The sequence below is a fragment of the Ailuropoda melanoleuca genome, chromosome 12, assembly GCF_002007445.2.
Source record: "Ailuropoda melanoleuca isolate Jingjing chromosome 12, ASM200744v2, whole genome shotgun sequence".
In the NCBI taxonomy this organism is placed as follows: domain Eukaryota; kingdom Metazoa; phylum Chordata; class Mammalia; order Carnivora; family Ursidae; genus Ailuropoda; species Ailuropoda melanoleuca.
In genome coordinates this window covers 6,066,779-6,094,713 of record NC_048229.1, presented here as the reverse complement: position 1 = coordinate 6,094,713, position 27,935 = coordinate 6,066,779, and the positions used below count along the sequence as shown (strand labels likewise).

Sequence of the window (27,935 nt, the reverse complement as noted above, 5' to 3'; positions counted from 1 at the left end):
GGGCTGGGGCTGGCGGGGGGGAGACTCTCCAGGACAACTGTGCCCACCTGCCCGCTGCAGCCCTGCTGCTTCCCTACAGAACCCAACTCCAGGGCCGGCCTTTGCCACTGGCTCGGTCACACTCCAAGCGGCAGAAATGGGGCTGGGGAGAGAGAGCCAGGAGGCCTGGCTTGGGGCCTCTGTATCTCCACATGGAGATTACACAACAGGGAAAGGCCAGCCATGTCTCTGGGCCTCCGTTCCTCATGACAGAGGAGGATAGGCCCACCACCCCTCTCTCCCAGCCTGCACCCTCAGGCCAGGGACAGTGAGGGGGCAGGGGCACTGGGAAACACACCACCTCGGGGAAACCCCATCTGCACAGAGGGCACCCCATCCCACCCCCCCACCTCTCCTCGCTCCCCGAGATGGACTGGAAGGCTGTATGCAGCCTGAGGCCCACACAGAGGCCTTGGCTCGCTGCTGACACGGACAGACCAAAGTGTGGCCCCTGCGGGAATCCAGCCTGAAGGCCACAGCCTTACAAACATTCTCCCTTTACCATTTTTTCATTCATTTATTTATTTTTAAAAGTTTTTATGTATGCATGAAAGTAAGTAAGTAAGCTCTAGGCCCAAGGCAGGGCTTGAACTCATGACCCTGAGCCAGCCAAGTGCGCGTCCCTTCACAGTCTTGTTCTCACTTTTTCCCCTCAACCCTTTATTATGAAGATGCTCAAACATACGGCAAAGTTGAAAACATTTTATAAAGCACATCCAAACACACGTCACCTAGATCCTGTCATTCTCACTTTTTTAGTGTGACAAACACATAAAACTGAAAACTGACCGTTTTCACCATTTTAAAGTATATGATTCGGGGGCCTGTGGTACATTCACAGTGCTGTGCAACCATCTTCTCTACTTCTAGAATATTCTCACTGCCCCCAAAACCGGAGAGCTTCTCACTTTCCCTCGCCCCTCTCCCCAGCCCCTGGCAACCACCAGTCTACTCTCTGTCTCTATGGCTTTACCTGTTCTGCACATCTCCTATCCGTGGGACCACACACTACGTGGCCTTCTGTGCCTGGCTTTTCTCACGGAGCATCACGTTTGCAAGGCTCAGCCCGTGGTAGCAGGTGCCCGCACTTCCTTCCTCTTCGTGGCTGCATCACAGTCCCCCTGGATGGACGCACCAGACGCATCCATCCCTTGAGGGACAGGTGGGCTTTGGCTACTGCTCCCTCACTTTTAAAAAGTTTCTCAGCGACACTTCCTGAAGCTCCTCCTAAGGGATCTGGTCTCAGGGGGACAGGCTGAGGAGGCTCCAAACTGAATATCAAGCCCTGATTTGCCTTTTTGTTAAAGACTGCTCCCCACCGGGTAACAGAGCACAGGAGGCAGGGGTCCCAGAGCCTGTGTGTGGCCAGTAGATGAGCCTTGACCTCCGCGGTCCCCAGAAATAGCTCGCTGGGCAGCAGGACACAGGAGCATGCCAATCCTACATCCATGCTTTGAGACCCAACGGACCTGGGCTCTAGTATTCTCCGGCACCCACGGGCTACACGACCAGCAGGTCGGTCCCTGCTCTGAGCCTCAGCTTTTTCATTTGTAAAATGGGGACAACAGCCTCCATCATGGGGTTGTGCTAAAAACAAGATGGGCACTGTCCCACAGAACTTCCCTCGATGACGGACGTGTTCTATGTCCATACCGTCCTGTATGGCCACCACCAGCCCCACGCGCTACTGAGCACTGTAGGGGGGCTCCTGTGACATGGGAAATGAAATATTTAATTTTATCTCACTTTAATTTAAAATGAAAATCGAGCAGTCGCGTGGAGCTCATAGTGACCGCCCTGGAGAGCCCTAAGGACTTGTTGAGATGGGATGGCGGGACACATGCCCAGGCCAACCACTTAGCTCTGCAGCCCTGCTCCTTCATTCCTCCCTTCCCTACTTACCCCACACTGTCTGGGTGGTAGAGCAGCCTTCTATCCGCAGCCTGGCCCCCAAGGCCCCCTCTAAAAAGACAGAGGGCAGGTGGTCGGGCTCTCAGGGAACAAAGCAGGCCCCAGCTGGGAAGTGGGCTCGGTGGACTCCATAATGACGTGGATCCTTGAACCACTGACCTCTCCTCCTGTCCCTACTGGCCCCAGACCCCTATTCTAGAACTCCATCTCCTGCCGTTTCCCCCAGCAACTCCTGAGGTCATCCCTGGAATGTCTGGGCTGAAGCTATAGGATTGGAACAGACCCTCCCCCCATTCCTAAAGTGGTAGCAGGAACCCCTGTGGGGATGTGCAGAAGGTCCTCGGTCCCAGGCTGGGCTATGGGGCTCGGCACCCAGGGAGACCTTCCCATGTGGATACAGAAGCTTTCGAAGATTCTGTCTGCCAGCAGAGTCTGGACTAGAATCCACACCAGAATCCCATCCGACCTTCTCACTTTGCAGAAGCAGAAACCCAGACCAGGTGGAGAAGCACAGGCAAGGCAGGAAGAGTTGGGGGCTCCAGCCAAGACTCCACCCCTGCCCAGTCTGCATGGGCCTCCTTAGAGGCGACTCTGGAACGGCCCGGGTAGGAAGGGCTCCACGCCAGGGCAGGTCAAGGGCCCAGAGATGGCTGCGTGCTTCCAAGAAGCTATGCAGCTTCAAAGCCTGAATAGCAGGGACTGAAACCTAGCCAAGCCAGCCCACTCCTGTCCCTGACCTACCCCAACCTGCCCACGCTGGGGAGGGAGAAGTGACATCTGGGCACCAACAGGGAGGACGCCAGAAAAATCTGCCACAAAGAACCACAGCTCCTGGTGTGAGCTCATGAGCAGGTGTGGTCACCCAGAGCTGGGAAATGCAATTGAGGACAGGGAGGCCCAGCCTGCCCCCACTCCCCACCCCCCACCCTAGCAAAGCCTCTCACTTCGCAAGAGTCCCCTGCCTCCCCCAGCAGAACGGCCAGAAGTATCCCCTTCAAACCGATGCCCCCCGCTGCCTGCCTCCAGCATTAGTAGCGGCCTTCCTCTGCCTAGAGCCGCCTCCCCTTCTCACGAAGGCCATCCTCTGCCTTCACCCCAACCTGGCACCCCCCCGACCTTTCTCACTTCGCACTTTTGATCCTTATGGAAGACACTACCTACTTTTCTTTTTTCTTCTTTTTTTATTTTTATTTTTTAAATTGTGGTGAAATACATAACCTCAAATTTACCATCTTAACCGTGTTTAAGTGTCCGGTTCCGTGGCATGAAGCACACTCACACTCTCGTGCGGCCTTCACCACCATCCACTTCCAGAACTCTTACATCTGGCAAGACAGAGGCTCTGTCCCCCTTTAACACTAACTCCGCACTCCCCGTCCCCAGCCCCAGGCACCCACCCCTCGACTGTGCCATCCCTGTGATGCTGACCCCTCTGGCGTCTCATATACACGGAAGCTCATGGTATTTGTCCTTTCGTGTCTGGCTTCATCCGCCCAGCGTGTCTTCCGGGTCCACGTGTGGTACAGCACACGCTTTTTAAAAAATCCAAGCAACTCTCCCACTGGAATGGAGGCTGCATGAGGACAGGCGTGGGGTTGGTGGTACTCACTGCTATACCCCAGCGCCTACAAGTGCACCTGGCACCGCGCAGGCACAGAAGGAATGAACGCACGCGTGCGTGGAGACTTTGTGGAGGTCAGTCACCCGCATGTCTGGGCCTGGCCCCCCCGCCCCTGTGGACCATGTCCCACGGATGGTGGCCCGTTCCCAGGCCCCTCCCCACTCCTGCCCTGCAGTCTCATGCCTGCCGTTCCTGGGGTGACCACACTCAGCACCGCAGGACCCCCCCACGTGATGGGCTTTCTCCCCAGACGATTACAGGGACAGAGGGAGTGCCCTGCCATGGACATGACAATCTGCTCGGAAGCCTCAGAGCAGCTATAGTACAGTGTGCGGCGGTGGGGACAGAGAGAGACGAGCAAGGCCTGGAGTGTCCCGTCCTGCCCGTGGACTAGGGACTAGGGAGGTCGGCACCTAGTAGGGCAGCTGTGTCTGGTGTGGATTCGGGAGACCTGGGGTCCATCTGGGGCTCACCACCTTGGTGGTCCCTTGCCTTTCACCCTCTCTGCCTCCTGCCCGACTATTTATAGCCTCCTACTCTCTGAGAACTCATTTACCCATGTCCTGGGCCAGACGAGTTTGGAAAATGGAAGTGAGGCGGACCCCTCCACACGCAGCAAGCCTGAAGGGGGGACCGATGGCACAGGGGGGTGCTCACCCCTTGCCAGGCTCGGGCTGCCCCGGGGCGGGAGGTGTCTGGGTGAGGGCAGCTGCCAAGAGCCCATGGCCAGTCCTCAGCGCCCGCCAGACCTCAGCCAGGTCTAGCCGGGTCACTGTGCTGGAAGACAGTGACCCCAGAAGAGCCCAGGACCACGTCAGAGCTCCTCCCCGCTCAGGGAAAACAAACAGATGGGGACAGTGGAAAAACAGCTGTACCTTTAAATTATTTGGCCCACAGATATGAAAAACATTTGCATGTTGAAGCTGTTTGCATGTTTGGTTATTTTTAGGGTGAACCCAGTTGCCTCCCCTTGGAACCGGATGGAGCCCAAGAGGCACGTAGTTCTTTTTCCCAGACGGGGGTCCTGGTCCTCTGTCCCTGGGAATGAGGGCTTGAGGATGAGATCCCTGGGGCTCGCCGGCACCAGGGCCCCCAGCAGGATGTGCCCCAGGGGCCAAGCCAGGTCTGCTGGGACTTTTAAGATGTGTCACGGTGAACATCACGGCCATCCACCTGGGTCCACGCATCCCCCTGCCCTTGCTCAGAGTAGGATCTGAAGGAGGGGAAGAAAACTGCCTGTGTCCACCCATGCCAGGCCCAGCTAATGGGAATATTTTGCTGACATATTTCTAGAACAAGTAGCAATTAGAGCAGATTTTCTCTTCCACTCCCCCTCCCCAAAACAGGAATAAATCAGTTCTACCAATTTCCCAGCTAATGATTTCCTCCATTAAATTAAAAAGAAGAAGAAGAAAATGTTTTTTTAAATGGATTATCAGCCCTGTGCTTTCAGAGACCATGTGACCTGTCAACCCCTCGTAAGTCCTGATATATCAAAGTCCCTTAATTAATTTTTAATAAATAAAAAAGCCATAGTCTAAGAAGCAATTCCTCCCCCTGCCCCCAGTCAGCCCCGCACACCAGGGTCAGGCCCAGGCTGGGCTGTGGGAAGCCAGCTGAATCAGGTCAAAGGTGACCTGAGAGTCAGGGCACAAGACCCGTCACCCAGGGGACCAAACGAGCCTAAGTTGGGACGCACCTGAGCACACAGCCCAGGACCCAAGATGAACCTCCAGGTGTCACATGTGCCACGGAGGACGAGGTGCGATGAGGGCCTTGGTCTCAAGGTGCGTCCACCTGGAAGTGCGGACAGGCCAAGCGAGGAGTTGAGGAGCCCCAGCCTTCGGGCACAGGGACAACGCGGGACCCGCGCTGCTCTTCCCCTTTTGTTCCTTTGGGGCTCCTGGGACAGGGGCAGGCATGTGGAGCTAACACCCCGCTTGTTTCTAAAAAGTCCACCCCCAACAGCATGGGCGAACCTTGAAAGCAGTATGCTAAGTGAAAGTAGGCAGACACAAAAGGACAAACTCTTTATGATTCCGCTTCTAGGAGATGCCTAGAATTGGCAGAGTCCTGGAGACAGAAAGTAGAACGGTGGTGATGGGGGAGGGAGAATGGGGAGTTCGTGCTTAATGAGGACAGAATTTCTGTTTGGGGAAAGAAAAGGTTTCTGGAAATGGATGGAAGGAAGGAGGGAGGGATGGAGAGAGGGAAGGAAGGAGGAGAGAAAGGAAGCAGGAAAGGAGGGAAGGAAGGAAGGAGGAAGGAGAGAGCAAAGGAGGAGAGAGAGGGAGGAAGGAAGGGAAGGGGGAGGGAAGGAGGGAAGAGGAGGCACAGAGAGGAGCCTCAAGCAAACAGTGGTAGAAACCCCCCCCCCCCCCCAGAGCTTCTGAAGCTCTGACATCCAGATTGGACTATGTAAGTCCCCAGAAGCTGGTTAAAGTTCTCAGGGCAGGTCCCTTGGGGAAGCCCACAGCAGGGTTGTACCAGTCTGGTTTCCCTGGAAGGTCTTCAATGTCAAGCCCAAGACACGTGAACTTAGATCCGCTCAGCCAGCTGTGTTGGTCAGCATCCGAGTATGCAGTGAACTCCCTCAGAACCCAGGCTGGGGTGCAGGAGGGAAGGAATATCTCCACGCCCTCCTGGCAGCTCAGAGACCCAGGGGACACCTGAAGGCCCTCACCCTTCCAGAGGGACGTGGGGGCCCTGCACCCTGGTGGGGGATTCCCTGCGCACAGCTAAACAGCCAGGTGTTTTCAACTCCTTCTCAAAAGAGATTCAATCCCCTCTACACCACTTTTTTTTTTTTTTTAAGTTGGCTCCATGCCCAGCATGGAACCCAATGAGGGGCTTGAACTCACGATCCTGAGATCAAGACCTGAGCTGAGACTGAGTCAGATGCTTAGCCGACTGCGCCACCCATGTGCCCCCCCTCCACCACCACCACGCCATTTTCTAAAGGATATCTGCAAGCCTCTTAAGGAAACGCTGGGCCAGGCTATTGCGGTACTGAATTTCTATCTGGTCTCCCTGCTGCCACTCCAAGCTCCACAGGCCAGCCAAAGTGAGCACTGAGAGATGTAAATAGAATATGTCACTCTTGCACCTCAAACCCTCCAGCGACTCCCTTTGCACTTAGAACCAAGACCAGCGTCTCTACCACGACCTCCAGGTCCTCCAAGACCAGGCCCCTGACTCTCCATCCCCCAGCACCTTCTCTCTCCCCTTCAGTACCAGCCCACCCCCCGCCCCAGCTTCCCCACTGTTCCTTACACTTGCCAAGCACACTTCTAGCTCAGGACCTTTGCACCTGTCATTCCCTCTTCCCCAGATATTACATGGTTTGTTTCCTAAGTTTAGCAGTCCTCTCTGACCATGCTATCTAACACCCCCTACCACCCCAGCCCCTCTCTCTACTCTATTCCTTTATTTCCCTTCCTGACAGTGAGCACCATGGAACAGTATACCTTAAGAAGGGATTTCACTGGTTCACTGCTGAGTCACCAGTATTTAGAACAATGCCTGGTGTGTGAGCGGTGTTCAAAAACCGCTGATGACTTTAGAAGGGAAGGTGGTTGGTGCTTGAGTGGTGGGAAGCTTCTGGGACCTGTTCGTCGATCTGGAGTCAGTCTGCATAGGGTCATAGCAGTATACTCCATATTTGTACATCTCCTGCATGTCTGTTACACCTCAATAAAATGTTTTACATATTTTTTAATAAGCTCTGTTGAATGAATGGATCAGGGATAACTAGACAATGAAAGATGCACAACAAAGCTTTTTAAAGGCTTATGCAGACTCAACAGGATAGAGTGGACCAAACCCTCGCCCCACCTAAAGTCTGGAGGCTAAGAAGGTAAGGGACAGGTCCTTCAGGACGTGGCAATCACCAGGACTTCAGTGAGGCATCTTACAGGGAACAGCTAGGGCCCCTTTGTGCCAACTTGAACAGGCTTGAGGTTGTAAAACTGTCTCCACTCCCCCACCTCCACCCCTGAGGCACTAGACATCAGGTCCTGAGTCTGAAACTGGCCGGCAAGGTCAGCGTGTTTGTGTGTTTTGTGCCCGCAGTGGGGGCATCACTGACAGAGGCTGTAAGTGCACGCTACCACCAGGTAAGGGCAGTTCTTCTGATCAGCCAGATAGTCTGGCTCCCACGAAGGAGACCAACTGCACCCGGGCCTGGCCTACACCTTCCCTGCCTTCATCCTGGCCTTCCAATGCCTGGCCTACTTCCAAAGGGAGCCCTCGCCACCCTCGCTGCTGGTCAAAAGCCCTGTCCTGTGAAGACCAGTGGATGCCCTCATTCCTCCGACTGGCCCAGCACTTGTTCTCTGCAGACCAACCCAGGTAAAAGGGAATCACTCTAGACTTAGGTGGTCTGTAAAGCTGAGCCAGGGGAAGAGAAAGACAAAGAACGTTGAGGAGAAAGAAAGGACACAAATTTTCTTGCCACTCTCAGACAAAGAAGTTCTGGAACAACCCTGCCTCACCCTCCTCGAAAACACTGATGTAAACAAAACCAGAGAAACCCCTGGATTAGCTACTACTCCATGGGACTGGCTGCATCTTCCTCTGCCCTCCGTCCCCCACTGCTTCCCTCCCCACCCTCAAGCTCAGGCCAAACACGGCAGGTTCCACGTACCAGCAAAGCAGATGTGACCTGTGGGTTCTGGACGTGACAACCCACAGTGCTCTGGGTAAAGGCCTTGCTGCCAGCGGTCAAGACCTGCAATTATGGCGGAGAGCCAGCAAACGGGCATCTCTGTAGCCAGTGGAAAGACAACAAGATTTGCCCCATGAACAAAGATGACTCAGAGGAACAACAGAAGGGAAACAGCATTTATGGCGCTCGGTATTAGTTGTCTATGGCTGCATAACAAATTACCCCCAAAGTCACGGTTTAGAACAATAAATGTGTCTAGTTTCATCCTGTGTCTGTGCATCAAGAATCTAAGAGCGGCTCAGCCGGGTGGCTCTGGCTCCAGGTCTCCCATGAGGCCACAGCCACGATGCTGAACAGGGCTGCAGTGACATCAGGCCACTTCTAAGAGAACTCGGTCCCGGGACCCAGAAGTTAGCGCTGGTTGTGGGCAAGGGGTTCAGTTCCTCACCACGTCTCCGGGCCTCTCCAGGGAGCCGCTGGCCAGTCCTCATGACATGGTGGCCGGCTTCCCAGAGCGAGGAACCCGCGAGACAGGACAAGCCTTGGCCGTCACATTCTGTCCTTTCTCCAATATCCACAGGCTGCGCAGGTCAGCCCCTCCAGGACATGAGCATGTTGGGGGAGCAGCACGGGGCCGCAAGTGCAGGAGGTGGGAGCATGGGGGCCACCTCGGAAGTTCCTACCCTAGTCCCAGCCCACCTCCTTCTATCCTCATGACAGACCTGGGAGGCCAGTATGTCCCTCTTCATTCCACAGATGTAGGCATTGAAGCTCTGCCAGGCCCTCTGTCTTTTCCGGGGACCCCAAAGGCCCCCTGCTCTCATTGGGCGGCATGGCCTCCAAAGGGAGTCCAAAGCCAGGGCGGTGATGCCTGGCCACGTGACCTAATCTCCCAGTGTTCCCGCATCTATGAAATAAAGTTAATAACGGCGTGGACTTCATGGGAATGTTGCAAAGATGAAATAAGATAATGTGAGAGAAGCATCTAGCACAGGCCCAGGGCTGATACACTCAGTATCAGCAATTGCTCTAACAGGTCATGAAACTCATGTGAGATTCGACCTTCCTGCAGGCGCACCTGCCCCGCTTCCTCAGAGCAGGGAGAACAGGTTGGCAGCAAGCTGGTAAGGATGTGGCTGTGCGCACCCGGGAGGGGGAGGTGGCTCTCGAGAAGCAACACAGGGCGGGGCCGCTCCCATGGTCATCCCCTCGCTGACGGGGCCAGGCCACCAGCCACCGGGCGCCTTGCAGAAACAGCAAGGAGCATTTCCTCACTTGGTCCGGCCGCCTCGCCTGCTCCGAGGTGCCTGACTTCACGGCAGGATCACCTGCTGCAGCCACTTCGTGAGGAGGCAGGCTTCCAGAAGCACCCAAGTGATGTGTGACCCCGGGAGCAGGTGCTCAGAGGCGGGAGGACACAGGTGAAAAACACAGCGCGAGAGCCGCCTTCTGTCTCTCCATAAAACCCGACAGGGGATTATCAGCTCTGCCCATTTTGTTCTCACCACCACCGACAGGGGGGAAGTTATTAAGTCCATAAATCTAACTTTTCCATGTAGGGTCGATGGTTCTCGATGATGGTTCCCCTTCCCCTGCACAGGCCTGGGTGGGGATGAACTAGGGGAGGGGGGAGACAGAAGCCTGTGTCACCATCTGTCTGAGCCCCACTGCAAAACCAGCACAAAGGGTCAGCTCTGCTGACGTATTTTCAAAGACAGCGACATTACAATGCCCAGGCAGGCCATCACCCAGAGCCGACAGGAGCCTGGCTGTCAAACCCAAGAAGCCTCGCCCCACACTGCCCTGGAGACCCCATCTCCGCCAGCCTGAACTTGTCACAAGGATCAGCCCTCCTCCCCGGGCCGCCCCGAGGTGTACGGGGGACTCCGCCCTTGGAGAGTAGCAGCTACCCCCATCCACTCCAAGCTCTGAGACCTCCCTGCACAGATAGGTCCCCATCCACCACCCCTGTCTGGCAGGGCTGACGTGGGAGTGAAATGAAATAAAGTGTACAAGCCTCCAGCAGGGCACCTGCCTCTGGGAGACAGTACGGAGCTGTTTCTCCGTGCCTTCTTGCCCTCTTGTTTAATTTTGGAACCAGAGGGGTCCCTGCAGTGAAGTGGTTCGGTGGAGAAATCCCCCAGCTGGTGTTCTGCACGCACACTTTGGGTGGGTGAGGCGGGCCCCACCTGCTACACCATCTTCCCCGTGACCCCAGTTGCAACTGGGGGCATAAGTGTGTTGGGGGACCAGCCACGGCTCAGGTGTGGCCTGCAGAGGGCTGAGAGATGGTGCCTTTCAGTGTCAGACTCTGTTCTCCAGAAATCACTGCCACACCACAACCTTCAACAGGATTGCTCCTCACTGTCTTTGAAAAGAGGACACAATTAGAGCAGAATGAAACGAATGCTTAACGGCCCTCCCCTAATCGCTGGGTTGTGATCAACCAGGCAGCCTCTAATCTGGGCTCCTTCTGGATCTGCCTGTAAGGCTCCTTGAGGCCTTAGATGTCACCTCAAAGCAGGGCCTCGGGACATACACATTCCAGAGTTCCCGCCTGGGACCCAGGCCTCCTTCAGAGAGACCACGACCGTGGCTGAGGCTTGGCGCCTTCCTCAACGACGGGCTTAGAATCTCCTTGTATCACAGAAAGAGGAAAGAAAAATCGCCAGGACACCTGAAATGGACCCTCCCCGTCCTGGTCTCCCAATTCTTTCTTCTCCCTCCACAGCAGCTGCTCAGAGAAAGAACACCCTCCACCCTCCAAAGCCCCTCTCGGAAGCCACGGTTTGTGCTGTTCACATTCGCTTCTCAGGTGTCCCCGATCCCCTCAGTGGCCCAGACCTGTGCTGGAGATGTGACATCACTTTTTTAAAATGCACTCATTGGGGGCGCCTGGGGGGCTCAGTCGGTCAAACATCCGACTCCTGATCTCAGCTCAGGTCTTGATCTCTCGGTCGTGAGTTCAAGCCCCGTGTTGGGCTCTGTGCTGGGCGTGGAGCCAACTTAAATAAATAAATATGCACTCATCATCAATGGATACACGGAAAAACGAAGTGTGGTCCATCCACGCAATGGGTATTATTCAGCCGTAAAAAGGAATGACGTTCTAACACGTGCCACAACGTGAATAAACTTGGGGACATGATGCTGAGTGGAAGAAGGCCACACGGTGTGTGAGTCCTTCTATATAAAATATCCAGAACAGGCAGACCCACGGGGGCAGAATACAGGTCAGTGGCTGCCGGGGGCTGGGGTTTAGGGAGCAACGGGGAGTGACGTCTAGGAGTGATGAAAATGTTCTAAAACTCACACGGGTCATGGTTGCTGACACCTGTGAATATACAGTTGACCCTTGAACAACCCAGGGGTTGGGGGGACCGCCCCCACTGAGTGGTCGAAAATCCGTGTATAACTTTTAACTCTCCAGAAACTGAATTACTAACAGCCTACTGTTGACCGGAAGCCTGACCAATAACATAAACAATCAACACACGTTTGGTATGTTCTACGTATTAAATACCACAGTCTTACAATAAAGGAAGCCAGAGAAAAGACAATTAAGAAAATCAGAAGGAAGAGAAAAATACATTTACCGTCTTGTCCTATATTTATCGTAGAAAAAAATCCACATATACGTGGACAGTTCAAACCTCTGTTGTCCAAGGGTCAACTGTACTAACAACCACTGAACTGTACACTTTAAATGGAAGAATTGTATGGGATGTGAATTAAATCCCAATAAAGCTGTTATGCAAAACTAAGACTGTTGGGTTTTTTTTTAAGATTTATTTATGTATTTGAGAGAGAGAGAGAATGAGAGTGGGAGGAGGAGCAAAGGGAAAGGGAGAGAGAGAATCTCAAGCAGACTCCCTGCTGAACACGGAACCTGAACCCAGGACCCCAAGATCATGACCTGAGCTGAAATCAAGAGTCAGACGCTTGACAGACTGAGCCCACAGGTGCCCCCAAAATAAGACTATTTGTAAACAACCGAGTCAGGCTGCTGGAGGAGGCTCTGAAGGGGGGTTCCGTCTGTCCCCGAGCCCTGCCCCCCGCCCACCACTACGCAGCCCCCTCACTGGTAGCTCAGGGTCTTGTCCCACTGGGGCCAACGCTGGGAGGGAAAACAAGGAGAGACGGCTCTTCCCAACCCCCTCCCCAGAACCCAGAGGACAGGTGGTGGCCCTGGGCAGAAACCGCTACTCCACATCTTCAATGCCCCCAACCCTATGGCCAAAGGCCACAACGCATCAACTTCCAGTTGGTTTGCGGATGAATAAGGTCTGACTACCGATGGCGGTGCCTCAAGATCTTACCTCTGCTAAAACAACAGCAGCAACAGGACAGCAGTGATGACACTCGAGGCTAGAGGAGCCAACACTGTGTATTATTTCTGGGCTGGGACCACGCACTTTGCACAAGTCCCCCCCCCCCAGCACCGGGCATCTAAGAATCCCATGAGCTGGGGGGCAGTGGCCAGAAGACCAGGGTCCACGGTGAGGAACCTGGAGTTGGCAGAGGCAGAGCCGGACCCCATCAGCACCCCCGGTCATGTCAAGGACAAAGCCTGGGACCCTAGCGGGAGGCCACTGCAGGCTGGGGTCTGAGGCCACAGCAGAGCCAGTGCAGATGATATGAGGGCTGGGCTGGGTGCAAGTGGACGGCAGAAACTGTCAAACAGGCCAGATTTCACCGGTAGCCGCCTGTGCCCACATTATAGGGTCACAAGCTTTCTACGCAGCCAGGTATTTTAGACATCCTTGTTTTATTTCAGCCTCGCCAACCCGGGCTGAACAGACATTTCAAGGGGACAACCTCAGCTCAGGGGACCAGCTAGGGGAATGGAGCTGAAGGGACACATGGGGGCCAGGAGCACAGAGGGGCTGGTCAGGCCTCTCTGAGAGCCCCCCTGAGCCTGGCTTCTGCATTGGCGCAGAGGGATCGCCAGCCTCTCCTTCAAAGGGCAGTGAAACAGGCAGGTAAGGCAACCAACGGGGTGTAAGCTGGCCTGCCTCAAATTGTTTTATTTCATCCTCCCTTGGACCCTGGGAGGTGATGTTTTACGATTCCCATTTTGCAGAGTCTGACTAACAAGGCTCAGAGGGTGACAGCAGCTGGCAGAACCCAAATCCATTGCCTCTAAGGCTCAGGTGCCCCTGGCACCGACCTGCTTTGCAGACCCTGCGAGCTGGGCACAGACCTCCTTTCCTGCTGGGCTCAAGAGGCCCGAGGGGAAGCAGGTCGGTGAGGGAGCGAGGCTAAGCCAGGTCCACCAGCAAGGGTCGGACATCAGCAGGGCAGGGGACAAGGCAGGAGAGAGAGGGTACAGGAACACCCTTGGGGCGTCCCCGAGGGCCAAGCAGGTGCCCTCAACTTTCCCGAAGTGCCTTCCACAGGTGCCAGGACAAACCCCAGAAGGGCCCCAGTGGGTCTAGGTGTGGCCCTGGGAAAGACCAGGCTCTGGCCCTGAGTCCCTTGGGTGTCTCTGAACACACGTCCCCTCACCCAACCTCCTCGGGGATCAGTTTCCCTATGATCTTGGGATATACTAAAAAATACATATCTGGTCTTTGCTTCCTTTTCCAGGCACAGAGCTCCTAAAACTCTTGGGATTTCCTGAGTGACGAGAGCGTCTTTCGTGCTGATGAGCTAGGGGCTGAGCTCCCCAACCCCAGGAGGGAAGAAGGGGCTGGAGGTTGAACTAACCACAGTGGCAACGATTTAATCATTTCTGCCTAAAAACCCTAAACAACAGGGTTCAAAGAAGCCTCCAGATTGACGCATGCGTCCGGGAAGGTGGCACTCTCCAAGATCCGCGGGACAGAAGCTCCTGCACTCGGGGTCCTTCAGGACCTCACCTCACACGCCTCTGCGACTGGCTGCTCATCAGCGTTATCACACCCTTTTAAAGAAACCAACAAACATCAGCAAATGCTTCCTGAGTTCTGTGAACCATTCTAGCAAATTAATCCAACCTGAGGCTGGGAGGGCTGTGTGGGAACCCCAACGTTGTAGCCATGTTGGACAGAAGGCTGGGTAACCCAGGACCCGCCACTCGCCATCGGCATCTGAAAGGGAAGGCAGTAGCAGGACTGAGCCCTTCCCCTGTGGGGTCTGTGCCAGCTCCCGGTAGCTAGCGTCAGAACCGAACGGACACAGAGCTGGCGTCCACAGATAACCAGAGAACGGCTTGGTGTGGGAAACCCATGCGTGTGGTATCAGAAGTGTTGCTGAGGGGTGCCTGGGGGGCTCAGACTCTTGGTTTCGGCTCAGGTCATGATCTCGGGGTCATGGGATCGAGCCCCACGTCGGGCTCCACGTTCAGCTCAGAGTCGGCTTGAGATTCTCTCTCTCCCTCTGCCCTTCCCTCCACTCATTCTCTCTCTCTCTCTCTCTCTCTCAAATAAATAAATCTTAAAAAAAGAAAAAGTGTTGCTGAGTAGAGAAACAGTTTCCTTCCATGCCCTGTCGGAAAAACAAAGGCCAGGCCTGGTGTGGCCTTCAGGAGCCTCGTGGCTCTGACCTTCTCGGTCCCTGCAGACGCCAGGGCTCCAGAGCTGCATGGGGTCTCTGACTCACGCACTTGGCAGCAAACATCACACCCTCTCCCCAAAGGCAAGACCAGGGCCACGCAATCTCTCCTTTCTCCTATCAATATACACCCGCAGAATCGTAAATACATGACAATATTTACATGACCAGATTAACTTCTGGGTCTTGCGGCTGGCTTAAGCAAACATGTTTATCTTTCTGTCAAACAACACTTTTAGAGTCATTTATTTTTTGGGGTGCTGGGACTCACTCAGCACTAGGTGAGGAGGGAGAGGTAGCGGGCAGGGGCAGGGGGGTGCTGAGAGCCACACACCAGCCTCTCTTTACAGCCGGCCGGTTCGGGGTCAGAGAGAACCCCCAGGTCAGGGGCTGACCCCTTGGGAGTCACTTATCTTGGCTCCAGACCCAGGCTACCGGCAGCAGCCAAGCTTTCTGGACAAAGTCACCCCTCTGGTGACAAGGGGAGCCACTGGTGGCATCGCGCCCGTGCCTGCTGATGGCAGCTCAGCACTGCCATCTTGAGAAATCCTACTTCCTCGAGCGTGCACCCACACACGCACACCCTGGTGTTACAGGCTCGGTTACACACACACACACACACACACACACACACACACACACACACAAGTCTTTCAGGTATGCACTCGACAAAGCGAGGCATCGTGATGTTGCCATCAGCCTGCCCCCTCCTCCCCCCGCCTCCGACCTGTCATCCACATGAAGCCAGATGAAGCCTTTTCTAATCCCCACATCAGAGCGTGACATTCCTGGGACGAAAGCCGCTCCACGCTCCCCCTCGGCTCTCCAGAGGACATCCACAGTCCTCAGCCAGCACACAACCCCCCCACACACACAGCTCCTTCCCTCCGCTCAGCCTGGCCTCCCAGCATGTCCCGCGAACCAGCCTCACGGTGGGACCCACGGTGCCTCCTCCTGCCTCCATGCCTTCGGAAAGGCTGTTCCCTCTGCAGGGAAGGCCCCCCCGCTTACGCCAACCCCGCTCCAGCTGCTGGGTGAACTGGGCGTTACAAAGGGTCAACTCAAGGGCCAGCGCCCCTGAGACCTTCCTCCCTGGGCTCCCTGCCCCCTCCCCACAGGCAGGTATCAAGAGCACCACAGTGTGTCCAGACTGTCCCCTCCAGTGGCCGATGAGCTCCTGAGAGTGGGGGCCAGACCCGATTCGTCTCAGCTCCCAGCCCACACTTGGGGGTTCATGACGGATCTGCACACAAGCCGCCCGCTCTAGAATAACCCTGGGGCAGAGGCACAGACCCCTCCTCCGCAGGACTGGCAGAGCCCCCATGCAACAGCTGCCCATTCCCCATCTGCAGACAGCAAGCAGGCTGGGTGGCGGTGCCGCGCTGGGGGCCACTACATACGACTTCTCCCTGTGCCGACTTGGCCCGCTCCTGCTCTCGGCCTTTGTTCGCAGAGGCCACAGAGTGAGTGGGCTCACAGGAAGCCGCTTCCCAGGCTTGGCGATGGCACAGAAACAATATTTTATTCACGGCGAGCTCACAGGATTCTTGCCAGCTTCCCTACTTCTATCCTTGTCCATGAGAAGTGTCTCTTGGGCACGCGTCCTGTTCCTCGTTCAACGCCAGCCCCAGGTACCTGCCCCGGGGCAGGAGGAGCCTGTAGGAAACGGGCAGGAAGGCAGGAGTGAGGAGGGGAAAGGGACAGGGAGCACCTGGACCCCTCCCCCTGCAACTCCAACCTAGACAAGGGTCACCCCCTTGGCTGAGCAGCCAGGACCAGGGGACCAGAAGATAAACAAAGCTGTGCCCTTGTCAGGAGGATGGGTCCAGGCAGGGAGGAAGCAGAAGGGAAGACAGGACGAGGCTCGAGAAACCAGGACCCCTGGGCCCAGGCCTTGTCTGCAGGCCCGCTCTGCAACAGGAGCCAGGCCTCGGGGAGGGAGGCAGAGTGGGCTGAGGACACTGGACTGGGCCCCGGTTCTTAGCACCGCACACCGTCCCACCGTGTGGTTGTCTCTGGGATTCCCGCTGGGGCCACTGGCCATTCCCCTTTATAAGCTACTCTAGGGACTGGTACAGGGGAGCTAGCTACTTCCAGCAGCCAGCCCTTCCGTGCAACATCCCGACAGACCTGCACCCACCCCCCTCCTCTACTGCCTGGGCCCCCAGGCACACGTGGGCTTTGGGAGGGAGTCGGCAAGGAAATCTGTCTTTCCACACACGGCTGGTGGCGGCGTGGCTGGGAGGTGTTCTAGCAGACTTATTTATAGCCAAGCACCCCGTCCGCACACTCTCCAGTATGTACTGCCTGCCTGCCACTGGGGCTTTTCAATCCACAGCTATATTTATCCCCCGAAGCCGTTGGGATAATGGCGAGGCCAGAAATAGCCTTGAAGACATTCACGTGAAGACGATGGGCAGGTCCCCAGCTCCAGGGCTGACCTCGCCCCCCACATCTGCCGCTTGGCAGTGGGCAACAGGGAACAGCTGGATCGGCCGGCGAGGCAGCTGAAGCCAGATGGGAACCACATAATCCCTCGCTCCCGGCCGGCCACGGCCCTCGCGGTGCAGCGGACAAGTCCAAAACAACGCATCGCAGCTGCTGGGCTGCAGGGAGACCAAAAGTGATGCGCTCTCCTGACGGACGTCAGCACATTAATCAGCTCAGAGACAGAATGGAGATTCAAAGGGAGCGGGCACACGGGCTCTGTGGTTCCTGGACACACGCCCACAAAAAGCAGGTCACCCACACACCAAGGTTGCAGGGACACGCCCTCCCGTCTTCCCCACCTCCTGCACCCAGACACTGGAGCACGGCTCACAGTGGAAGCATGTGCACAGTCTCCCGCTTCCCCGGCCACTTACCCCTTCCTGGAAGGGAGGACGACTCAGCGACAACCTGGCTGATCGGGGAAGAAGAAGCAGGCACCTTAGGGGAACCGGTGGGCTGTTCCTGCTCCTCAGCTTCAGTGTCCTAGAAGAAGGACTCGCCCTCTGGGATGGGGGACAGGCACTCATTGGAGCACCTGGCATATTAATAGAGGAAGGGCACCGAGTGCGGCTGGAGCACAGAGAAGACGCAAGCTGACTGCCTGATGGGGAGGATTTCATAGGAGAGGGGGCATTTTGGTTGGGTTTTGAAGGATGCACAGGAGTTTATCAGGAGAGAAGGGGCAAGGGCACAGGCGACAGCATGAGCCAGTAGCTTTAGTACTCAGAGGCATGGTATGTCTGGGGAATGGAAGGAAGTCCCAGGGGCAGGAGTGCAGGGTCAGGGGTGGTGAGACGGAGACAGGCTAGGAAGGGCGCTGGGCCTTATCACAGATCTCAGGAGCAGAACCTTTGAGCACGTGGGATTGAGGAGACTGGCTGGCTGTATCTGTGGCCTAGCAGGGAGTCCCCTGACAGGGACTCTGGGCTGGTCTCTGATGCCTCCTCCCTGCCTGGATCTTTAGCCCCTGGTCCTGACTTTTGTCTGGCTACCCTCCCCTCCTTCCCAGGAGCCCTGGCCCATTCTGGGCCTCCCCAGGGAAGCCAGGGCCCTGCTTCCCCAGGAGAACCTCCCCACAAAAAGGGAGAGAATCCTCCTTTGTGGAGCGACCACAGGGAGTCAGGTGCTCTCCTTGGAGCACCCTACACAGGACTCCATTTAACTGTAGTCAGCGGGCACGCTGGATGTCACACCCTGTCCCTTCCACAGATGAGGACACGAAGCCTCCAGGAAGCTGAAACCCTTGCTCAAGACAACACCGCAGCTGGTGACGGAGTCGGACTGAAACCCGAGGTTTGTCTCGACTCTGTGTTTGCTGGACTGTTGCACGACCTAGCTCCCTTTTGCCCCCCAAAAAATTTTTAAAGAATGGAACCCCCTACCAGGACTCCCTTTGGCAATCAGGGCAAATGACAGGCCCAGGTGCTCTCTGACTCAGCCTCGCTATCTGGGCGGGTGCTCGGCTCTCCTCCTGTTCAGAGAACAGCTGGTGCTGCCAGGCTGAGGAGTGCTCTGCCAAGGCTCCAGCCAGGGGAGGGAGCAGGCCCGTCTCTGGGCTTGGGGGCTGGGGACGCCTGGGGAAGCTTCCGAAGAGCTGCCAAGTGCGGGGCTGGCTCTCTGTGGGGCTCCTGGTGGGGATCTGGTCTCCTTCCTCGTGGCCGATCGCAGAGCAGGAGCCAGGGTGCAGAGAGGAACAGGGGCCACCATCATGGGGTTGGGTCTCGCCTCCCAAGCACTGCAGCTTCTGAATTGACCAAACTGCTCCTGAATCTGGAGTCCTGGCTCCAAGGGCTCCCTGTGTGCCAGGGTGCTCCAGGGCCCACCCTGCCCTATGCCAGCCCCTCCCGGTGAAGAAAGAGATTTCTTCAGGGTACAAGACACTAACAGCCTAGGGGGGATTTCCCCAGGGGTGATCAGAAGACAAAAGGGGGTACCCTGAAATGCAGATTCTGTATCCTTTAAAACATCCCTGACATAGCACCTACTGTGTGCCCAGCACCTCCTGTGTGGCCAGCACCCACAGTCTAGGGAAAAATAACGATAACAGCTAACACAGACACAGCCCTTCCTGAGCACTGTACAGAAGTCACTTGTCTACTTCCCATGGCAACATGCAGTAGACCCTAATACTGTCCCCATCTTATAGACGGGGAAACTGAGTCTCAGAGAGGTGAAGGAAACTGCTCCGTCTCCCAGCTGGGATCTGAACCCAGCCCTTTGGCTCTGGAGTCTGCATTAAACACCACACTACCCGACTCTCTATGTCCATCATTGTTTAAAAAAAAAAAAATAGGCACTGTAAAATGGGACAGCCACTTGAGAAAAGTCTGGCAGTTCCTCAAAATGTTAAAGACAGACAGAGTTACCATAGGACCCAGCGATGCCACTCCTAGGTACATATTCAGGAGGGATGGAACAGAAGTCCACACAAAAACCCCTACCTGAACGTTCACAGTGGCATTTTTCATGATCGCCAAAAAACAACCTATTGGGGTGGGACAAAATGTGAATGTCTATCAATGGATGAGTGGATAAAGAACACATGCCTATCCATACAATGGCTACTCCTCGGCCAAGAGCACAGTGAAAACATGGACACCTGCCCCAACCCGCATGAGCCGTGCAATCTTGAGACCACGTGAGAGAAGCCCGTCCCTAAAGGCCACACGGTGTCTGATCCCATGACATGAAATGTCCAGAACAGAAAAATCCACAGGGACAGGAGGCACTTCAGCGGCTGCCAGGGCCGTGGGAGGGAGTGACAGCGAAGGGGTACGGGTTTCTCTTTGGAGTGACAAAAATGTTCTAAAATTCTCTGACGGTTGCATAAGTCTGGGAAGATATGAAATATCATTGAGTTGTACACTTTAAATGGGTGAGTTGTATGCTATATAAATTATATCTCAGGCAAGATGCTAAAAAATCACCACTCTGGGCAAAAGCGGAGGCGTACAAGCCCGGGGCACTCAGGGAGACAGAGCAGGGGGGAGTCCCAGCTGCCTGTGGGAGGGTCACCACCCGGTGGCATTCCGCCAGCTTGCCACTTCTCCAAGCCAGGCCTGTCCCCGGCTTCCCGTGTCAGACATGGGACTTAGGGGTGGGCACAGCACGGGCCATTCTCTGGTAGGAGAGAGGACTCGGGCCACCTTACCTGGGGCAGGTGCATCCTCAAACACCCCCTTTTAAACTCTGCCTCCACAGCTCCAGGCTCCCTGGTTCCAGAAGCCTTTTCTGGCCTCAGAGACAGAAGGAACCATTCGCTTGCAAGCCCCAAGCCCCACACAGACGTGGATCAGAGAGCTCGGCCAACTAGGGGCACGGCCACCGTCCCCAGGCAGCCACAAGCCCTGGGATCCGTGGCAATGCTTGTGTTAGGCAAGGGATGTTCATTTCCTGAGCACCTACTAAGTGCCAGGAGCCATGTGAGGTGCTCCACGCTGGTTTTCGCCTTTGCTCTCTTTCCTCTGGTCAGTCTTTTGAAATCTAGGCCATCTCTGCGAGATGCTTTAGTGGTTGAAGAAAACCTGCCCCTGACCTCAGATGTCCCCTTGAGGCAGGAGTGGAGCGTGGGGCGGGCTGGCCCTGGAGTAACCCGTGATGTAAGAGCTGTCCCTCCTCCTGAGATGCCACCTCGTCTCATCCTCGCCTGCTTGATTCCACCGTAAGCTTATTCATGGTAAATGACCAGGGAGTGCGCCGTGTTTCCCCAGAGTATTTGTAACATGAAGGATACCCAGAGGAGGCTCAGCTCCACTAGAGGGAAGAGGGGAGGTATGGCTTTCCTTCCAAGCCCCTCGGATTTATGTTTAACTCTGGCACATGGCACAGCTCAGGCATACAGAAGGTGCTTACTACGTGTTAGTTAAATGATGGCCCAACCTCAGACCGCACCTCCCNTGTCAAAAAAACAAAAAAAATCTTAAAAAAAAAAAAAAAAAAAAGACAACACCCAGATAGTCCCAGGCAGAGCTGGGAACTTGACGGGCCTTGTTTTGTGTCGCAAAGGCCACAAGTGACTTAAAGCTGGTCATTACAGCAAGCTTGCAAACTAAAAAAAAATGTCAGCAGCCTATTCCGCACTCACAAAGCAGCACACAGAAGTCCCAGCGATGAAGTGCCAGGTTGCCCCCCAGTGAGTACGATCAAGGTCAGGGTGCGGCTGGGTCCTCACAGTGTAAGCTGTTCTAGATGACAGCTGTACGGCAGTGAGATCGCAGCCCCCGCCCACCCTCCGGGCCCCCTCTGATATAAGAGATGGATCGGGGACTTAACCAGACCCCGTGGTGTGAGGAAGGTGTCTGGCTTGCGTTCACTGGGGTATCGTGGAGGGTGCAGAGGCTGCTCAGTGCCTGGCCTTGGATCCCCTGCCCGTGGACAGCTCCCACTGTCACAGGGCATCTGGGCTCACTTGTCTGTCTCCCCTGAGCTTTGAGCTCCTCGAGAGCAAGCACATCTTAGCCCTGGCCTGGCTCAACAGTAGAAGCTCAATAAAGTCTTCAATAAAATGCATGGCTGATCTACCCCAGAGCTCAGAGGTGGCCATCAGGACCCCTGCCCGACGGAAGTCAAAACACCAGCGCGGAGAGCGTGGTGGAAAGCTCAGTGCGCCCAGGATTGTCCACTTACGCAGCCCTGAATTCCTGCCTGCCGGTGGAGTCTGCCAGGATGCCATGCTCTTCCCTGAGCCCTCAAATCCCTGCACATCCCCCGCCCAGAGCCGTTCAGCGGTTCAGCTACAAACACACTGGACATGGGGCCGGAAGCCCGGGTCTTGGCTCTGCTGCTAACCAGCCTGCCGTGTGACTTTGGCCATAACTTCCTTTAATGGGGCTCAGTTTCCCTGTAGGTTAAGTGAAAAGGCTGACCTCCTGAGTCCCTCCAAGTCCTTCAAATACAAGCCCACAGAACAGGGATCGCCTGGTTCCTCAGCGATCCCTTTAGTCTCTCCCTTTAACACATGCTTGGAGCCCACCTTCTCACCACCTCCCCCACCGGCACGCTGGCCCAGCGTCCACCACCTCAGGCTCTGACAACGGTCTCCCCATTGGTCTCCCCGCTTCCTCCCTCCACCCCACCCAGTCCATTCTCAGCACAGTAGCCAGAAACCATCCTTCTAAAGCTCAGTGGGATCCTGGCCCTCCTCTGCTCAAACTCCTCAGTATCACTGAATCTTGCTCAGGGTCAAAGTCCAAGTCTCAACAAGCCTTGTATGGCCCTGCTGGATGTGAGATTTCATTACTTCTCCAGCCTCTTCCCCTGCTACTGTCCCCTCCCTCCTGCCCTCCAGTTTCTAGAACATCCTGGACAACCTCCTGCTGCAGGGCCTTTGCACAGGCTGTCTCTTCCTGGATGTTCCTCCTTGAGATAAGCTCCTGGCTCTCTCCTTTGCCTCCTTAAGGCCTTTGCTTAACTGTCCTAATTTGAGAGGCCGCCTTATTTATTTATTTATTTAGCATTAATCCCCATCTGACAGTCTTTGGTTATTGTATGTCTACCTACACTAGACTATAAGCCCAAGAGGGCCAGGATTTTAAATGTATCATTCCTTTATACCCAGCTCCCAGAAGAGTGGGTACTCACTAAACACTGAATGAACACATTGAATACAATATATGGAATGGATACATGTTGCTCAGGTTGGATCGTGCTGCTAAAATGAACAGCCTGGGGCCGCACAACCTCCGGTTTGAATGGCATCGCCTCAGGAGTCCTTCTGAGAATCCCAAGCTCTGGACACTGTCTGCAGGAATCAAAGTGATTGCTCTAGGCAGGTTTGCAGCTCAGGAAGCGTGTGGAGGGAGAAAGCAAGGAAATGACCCAGAGAACACTGACCGGACCCGGTCCCGGGAGGTCTGAGGGTCAGTTCATAAGCAAAGGCTTCCAGATGCCTCCTTGCCAGGTTATAAACATGGCCTCTGTGAGTGCACTGGATGCCGCTCATGGGGAAGTACAGGAGACTGGCAGTGGCCACGTCCTCAGAACAGAGGGAAGGCCGAGATGGGACGAGGGGGAGCAGGAGGCAGCCAGAAGGCGGGCTGCCAGTGCCAAGGGCCTATGGGCAGAGCTCCAGAGAAGCCCCAGCTGGGACAACGGGAGGTGAGACAGAGCCACTGGCCTTGCACGGCCTCCCGGAGAGCGTGAGCCGAGCGCGCGCAAGCCTGGCTCTCTGAGAGCTACGATGCACCTGTGCGAACCTCAACAGGTGACCGGGAGCCGGGACCAGAACCACAGCCGGAGGCATGCCCTTCTGCCACCTGGGTGAAAATAGAGCATGCTCTCAGGAAGTGCACCTCCTAGGTCACAGGCAAAGCCAGGGAGTGAGCACCTAGAGGCCCTGGAGACGCCTCCTGAGAACAGAGAGGCCGGAGAACCCGAATCCGGCAGGGCACCCTGCACGTGGGCGGAGAGGCGCTGGCAAGCTCGGGTGGAAGCCCCTTCCCGTGCGGCCCAGGTCCTGCGCAGCGCCCGCGGTGTGTCAAGGCCCCGCATGAGAAAAAGAAACATGGCTGAGGGAAGTGGGAGGGGACAGAGGAGGACTCAGATGCCCCCCCAGCTCTCTCCCAAACATGGGAGGGGACGGCGGAGGAATGCAGGGAGCTGGCGGCATCTTTGCTGTAGAACGCAGCACAGTGTTGGGGAGTCTTGCCTCCCGACCGCGAGCTCCTGCCTCTCCCCGCTCACGGGCGCGGCCTCCCACTCCGGCTACAGCCACCGAATATGCTGGCCATCACAGGCCTAAACCCCAGGGAGCAGCTGCCAGCCTTCCCATCTGCGGCTGGGGTGCCTGAGAGCAGGGCTAAGCTTCTGCAGGTGAAGGAGAGAAGCCCCCACCCTGCCATGGGCCTCCATCCTGGGCCGAGGGGAGGCTGGGAGGCCAGCAGGCGTGGTGGGGACGGAAGTGTGTCAGTGCTGCTGCGGGCTGAGGTCCTGTTGGAGGTATCAGCTCTCTTCCTCCTCAGAAGGAGATAGTGACCTTGCTGAGGCCTCTCAGAGACAATGGCAGGAAGTGCCCCTCCCTACAAGAGCTGGGGGTGTCAGGAAGGAAGTGATGACCCAGAGCCTGGGCCTGCAGACCCTCCCCACAGAGGTGAACGTCAAATGCTAGAAGCCCTGAGCCTGGGCTCAGGGTGGCAAACGTCTTCATCTTCCACCCGCATTGGGTGGGTGTCAGAGGGCAGATGCTCTCCCCAGGCTGGGAGCCCCTCTTTCAGGCAGACCCTCTCTGTGGGTGGCCCTGTGTCCCGGCCAAGCAGATGCAGGACACAGCCAGGCTGAGCTGAGCCCACTCCAGCTGCCCCCTGCCTTGCGCCCGCCCCGCCCCCACCTCCTGGAAGGAAGGGCTCCTGTTCCGTTGGAGCAAGGAGCGCCTCTAAAAATAGACCCTGCTCCTTAAGCCCCTTCCTTCCTTGCCCCCCTGCGGAGATGAGGAGGAGACTTCACATTGTCAACCCCTGGGGAAGGGCTGCCTCTCTCCCAATACATGCCAGCCAGGGTCCAGTGGTCCCGAAGCCTGTCACGGCCACAAACTCCCATGGGGAGCTCAGAGGCGGGTAGGGGGCAACCATGATCTTCCCCTCTGCCAAGAGCAGAGGTGACACCATGGGGCGGGTGCCCTGGCAACACGAGGGTGTAACGTCACATGGGCGGGATGCCTGTCCTGTTCCCGGCTGCGTGCCTGCAACCCAAAAACGGTACCTGGTCTATCCTAAGGACAAAGCAAATGTTCACGGGATAAATGAGTAAAGCAGAGAAACTCCTGAGCACACTTGGGGTTAAGTGGGGGCCCCAAATAAGATGGCCACAAGCCCACCATCTCTAAAACCCCATAACTGGGGAATGCAGTTGTTAAGAAGGAACAGAACTGCCTTCCGGTGGAAAAGGAAACAGGAAGCGAAGACGCTGTTGTCAGAGCTCAGGCCTTGAGGGCAGAGCAGTGCTCACCAGGGCCACCTGGCCAGGGCGACCTCACGCGCCCTGCCCTCCGGGAGGCTAGGGAAGCTCGGGGGCAGGTGGGGTCCCCTGCCAGCCCTCCCCGACACCCACCCCAGCCGCTGAGACTCTGAGACTCTCAGGGAGTGAATTAAAACAAGACAACAAAACAAAAATACAACAGAGCACTCTCTCTCCTTAGCACTTGGAGGCCTTTTTACAGCAACTGAAAAGAATGAGCAATTACAGAGAAAACAGCCCGCGGTGCCAACATGGAAACACAGGAGCGAGGGGGGCGCTTGGCGGAGGCCTCAGCTGCCGTGCCCTGTTCCCCAGCAAGGACGGGAGGCCCAGAGATGGGAAGGGGCTCACCTGCAGCCAGAAGGCAAGGAAGGGCAGGGCCTGGACCCCATCCTTTGGAGAAGCCTCAGCCATATTTGGAAAATCATGCCATGTGCTCCAGGGTCAGACTTGGGGTCCAATCCCAAGCCCACCCCTGACTAGCTGTGTGACCTTGGGCCAGATGCATGCCACCTCTGAGTCTCAGCTCCCTTGTGTAAAATGGGATCCTTAAAGGAGCCGGTGTGTTCGCACTGTGTTTAGGGAGGGATACTAGTGTTACCTCTGAGCCTCTTCACCCTGCTGGGTGAGTTTCTCCAGATGGAACATCCATCCTCCTTGTCCCCAAAGTTCAGACTGGCTGATTAGCATCCAGGGAGAGGGGTTCAGTGGAGGTTTTTTTTTTTTTTAAGATTTTATTTATTTATTTGACAGAGATAGAGATAGCCAGTGAGAGAGGGAACACAAGCAGGGGGAGTGGGAGAGGAAGAAGCAGGCTCCTAGCGGAAGAGCCTGATGTGGGGCTCGATCCCATAACACCGGGATCACGCCCTGAGCCGAAGGCAGACGCTTAACCGCTGTGCCACCCAGGCGCCCCTCAGTGGAGTTTAGAACAAGAAAAGGCAACACCACTTTACCTGCTCCACCCACCAAAGGCCTTGGCATGACAAGAAGGGGACAGGGCGAGGCCTGTGCCAGAGACTGGGGGACAGGAAATGGGACAAGATGGACAAGAAGCCCAGGGGGACCCAGGGTAGGAGAGAAAGCGCTAACCACTGGGAGTCCCACTGAGGCCACGCCATGCCCCCCCACCGCGGCTCATTTTCTCAACCCGAGAAATGCTTACATGAAAACACACACACGGTTTTGTCCATGTCACTGACTACAGCTTGTGGGAAATGCGGCGAGGCAGTGCCCAGCCCCTGCCCACTGCCAAGGCCTAGGAGTCCTGAAACTCCTGTCCTGCCCTGTTTACTGGGAGTGGGGAGCCCAAGGATGGCCCAGGGGCTCCAAGAGAAGAGAAGAGAGGTCTGTCAGGGCACACTGTACAGGAGAGAGTCACAAGGGCCCCCAAATGGGTTGTACCGTACCTGGAATCTAAAGGAACCACAGACAGAACATCCGTCCTACCTACTTAGTGAAGAGCAATCAATACTTGCAAGAAGCAGAATCTAGTAATACAATCTACCCCATTAATCAGATAAAGTCAGATGTTTAAGGAAAAAGAAACAGCAAGAGATCCCCTGCACCCCCAAACTCCAAAGCCAGCGGACGGTCCTTACCTGTGGGTCTGTGTGAGAAGGCTCCCTCAATGTCCTGCCACAGGAGGGACGACTCGCTAGGCACACGGAAGGGTGTCGGGGACCAGGACGCACGTGTCAGCATCCTGTAGGGAGAAGCCGGTGGGGGAGGAGGTGAGACACCAGCCGCTCTGGTCACTCAGGGCAACCCAGCTGGCAAACCGACAGGGCCCGGCCTCATCCTGAGCAACGCCAGAGACCGGAAATCTAGCTGTGCCGAGGGGAGAGGACAGGGGACAGTGGGTGGAAGGAGTCTGCACTCGACGAAGGGACCCGGGCAGGGATGCGGTCCCAGAGGCTGATGTCCCTGACGCTGCCCAAGCCTCCCTCTGCTTCGGAGGAGAACCAGGACCCACACCCCAGCACACAGCAGCCTTCTCGGCACAGAAGCCCAGCTCAGAGCTCTCAGCCTCAACCCTGAGATTTTTCACCTATCAACCTCTGGGATTGCAGGACCCCAGGCTGCAGAGGGCAGGCAAACGGAAGAGAAGGGGAAACAGCAGCCTAGACCTCTTGGCCACAAGCCGGGAGCATCCTGGTGCCCAGGGCGGGGTCACAGGAAGCGTCATGGGGCGATGCAGACAACTCTCTCCTTCCCATCAAGTCCCTGCAGTTGGGCGGTGTGTAACTGGAGACCCACCTCCGCCAGATATCCGGAGGCCAGAGATGAACACTCACAACATGATGGAAAAGGTGGAGAAATGGATTCCTGGGGAGTCCCGGGTGCAATCAGCCTCGGAGACATCAGAAAATTCACAGGCACCACTAAAGCCGCCACCCAGCCCGGGGCTCCCACCAGGGCCCACACCTGCAGCTCAACACATTCTCATTTGAAGCACTTGCCAGACCCCATACGGAGCCCAGGTAGCCGGCAGCAGCCGGGGAGGCTTTCCCCTGACTGTGACCGGAAGGCAGGCCCCCCCACCCCACGTTGCCGCACCCGGAGGCTGGAGAAGTCATGGTTCTTTAGGAACCAAGTCTCATCTCTGGAGAGACCCGCACCAAGGACTGAGGCCAGGCACCGGCGGCTCCAGGGACACCAGCCTCGGCCCGCCAGGGGCTGGCCGTCTTGACAGAGGTAAAAGCAAAGTGAGGGGCATTCCGC

At 56.2% G+C, this 27,935-nt stretch overlaps 1 protein-coding gene across 8 annotated transcripts in view; it reads right to left on the bottom strand.

The window, feature by feature from the left end:
• PITPNM2 (phosphatidylinositol transfer protein membrane associated 2) overlaps positions 1–27,016 on the bottom strand; it is a 109,448-nt gene extending 82,432 nt beyond the window's left edge. For 3 of the 8 annotated variants that reach the window (XR_004619072.1, XR_004619073.1, XM_034638683.1), the window contains exon 1: positions 26,813–27,002. The gene's annotated coding sequence lies outside the window, so the exon portion shown is untranslated. Of the gene's footprint in view, positions 1–26,812 lie in introns of all 8 variants that reach the window. The other 5 variants (XM_034638678.1, XM_034638687.1, XM_034638686.1 and 2 more) reach the window with 4 other exon arrangements.
• Between the last annotated feature and the right edge of the window lie 919 nt (positions 27,017–27,935).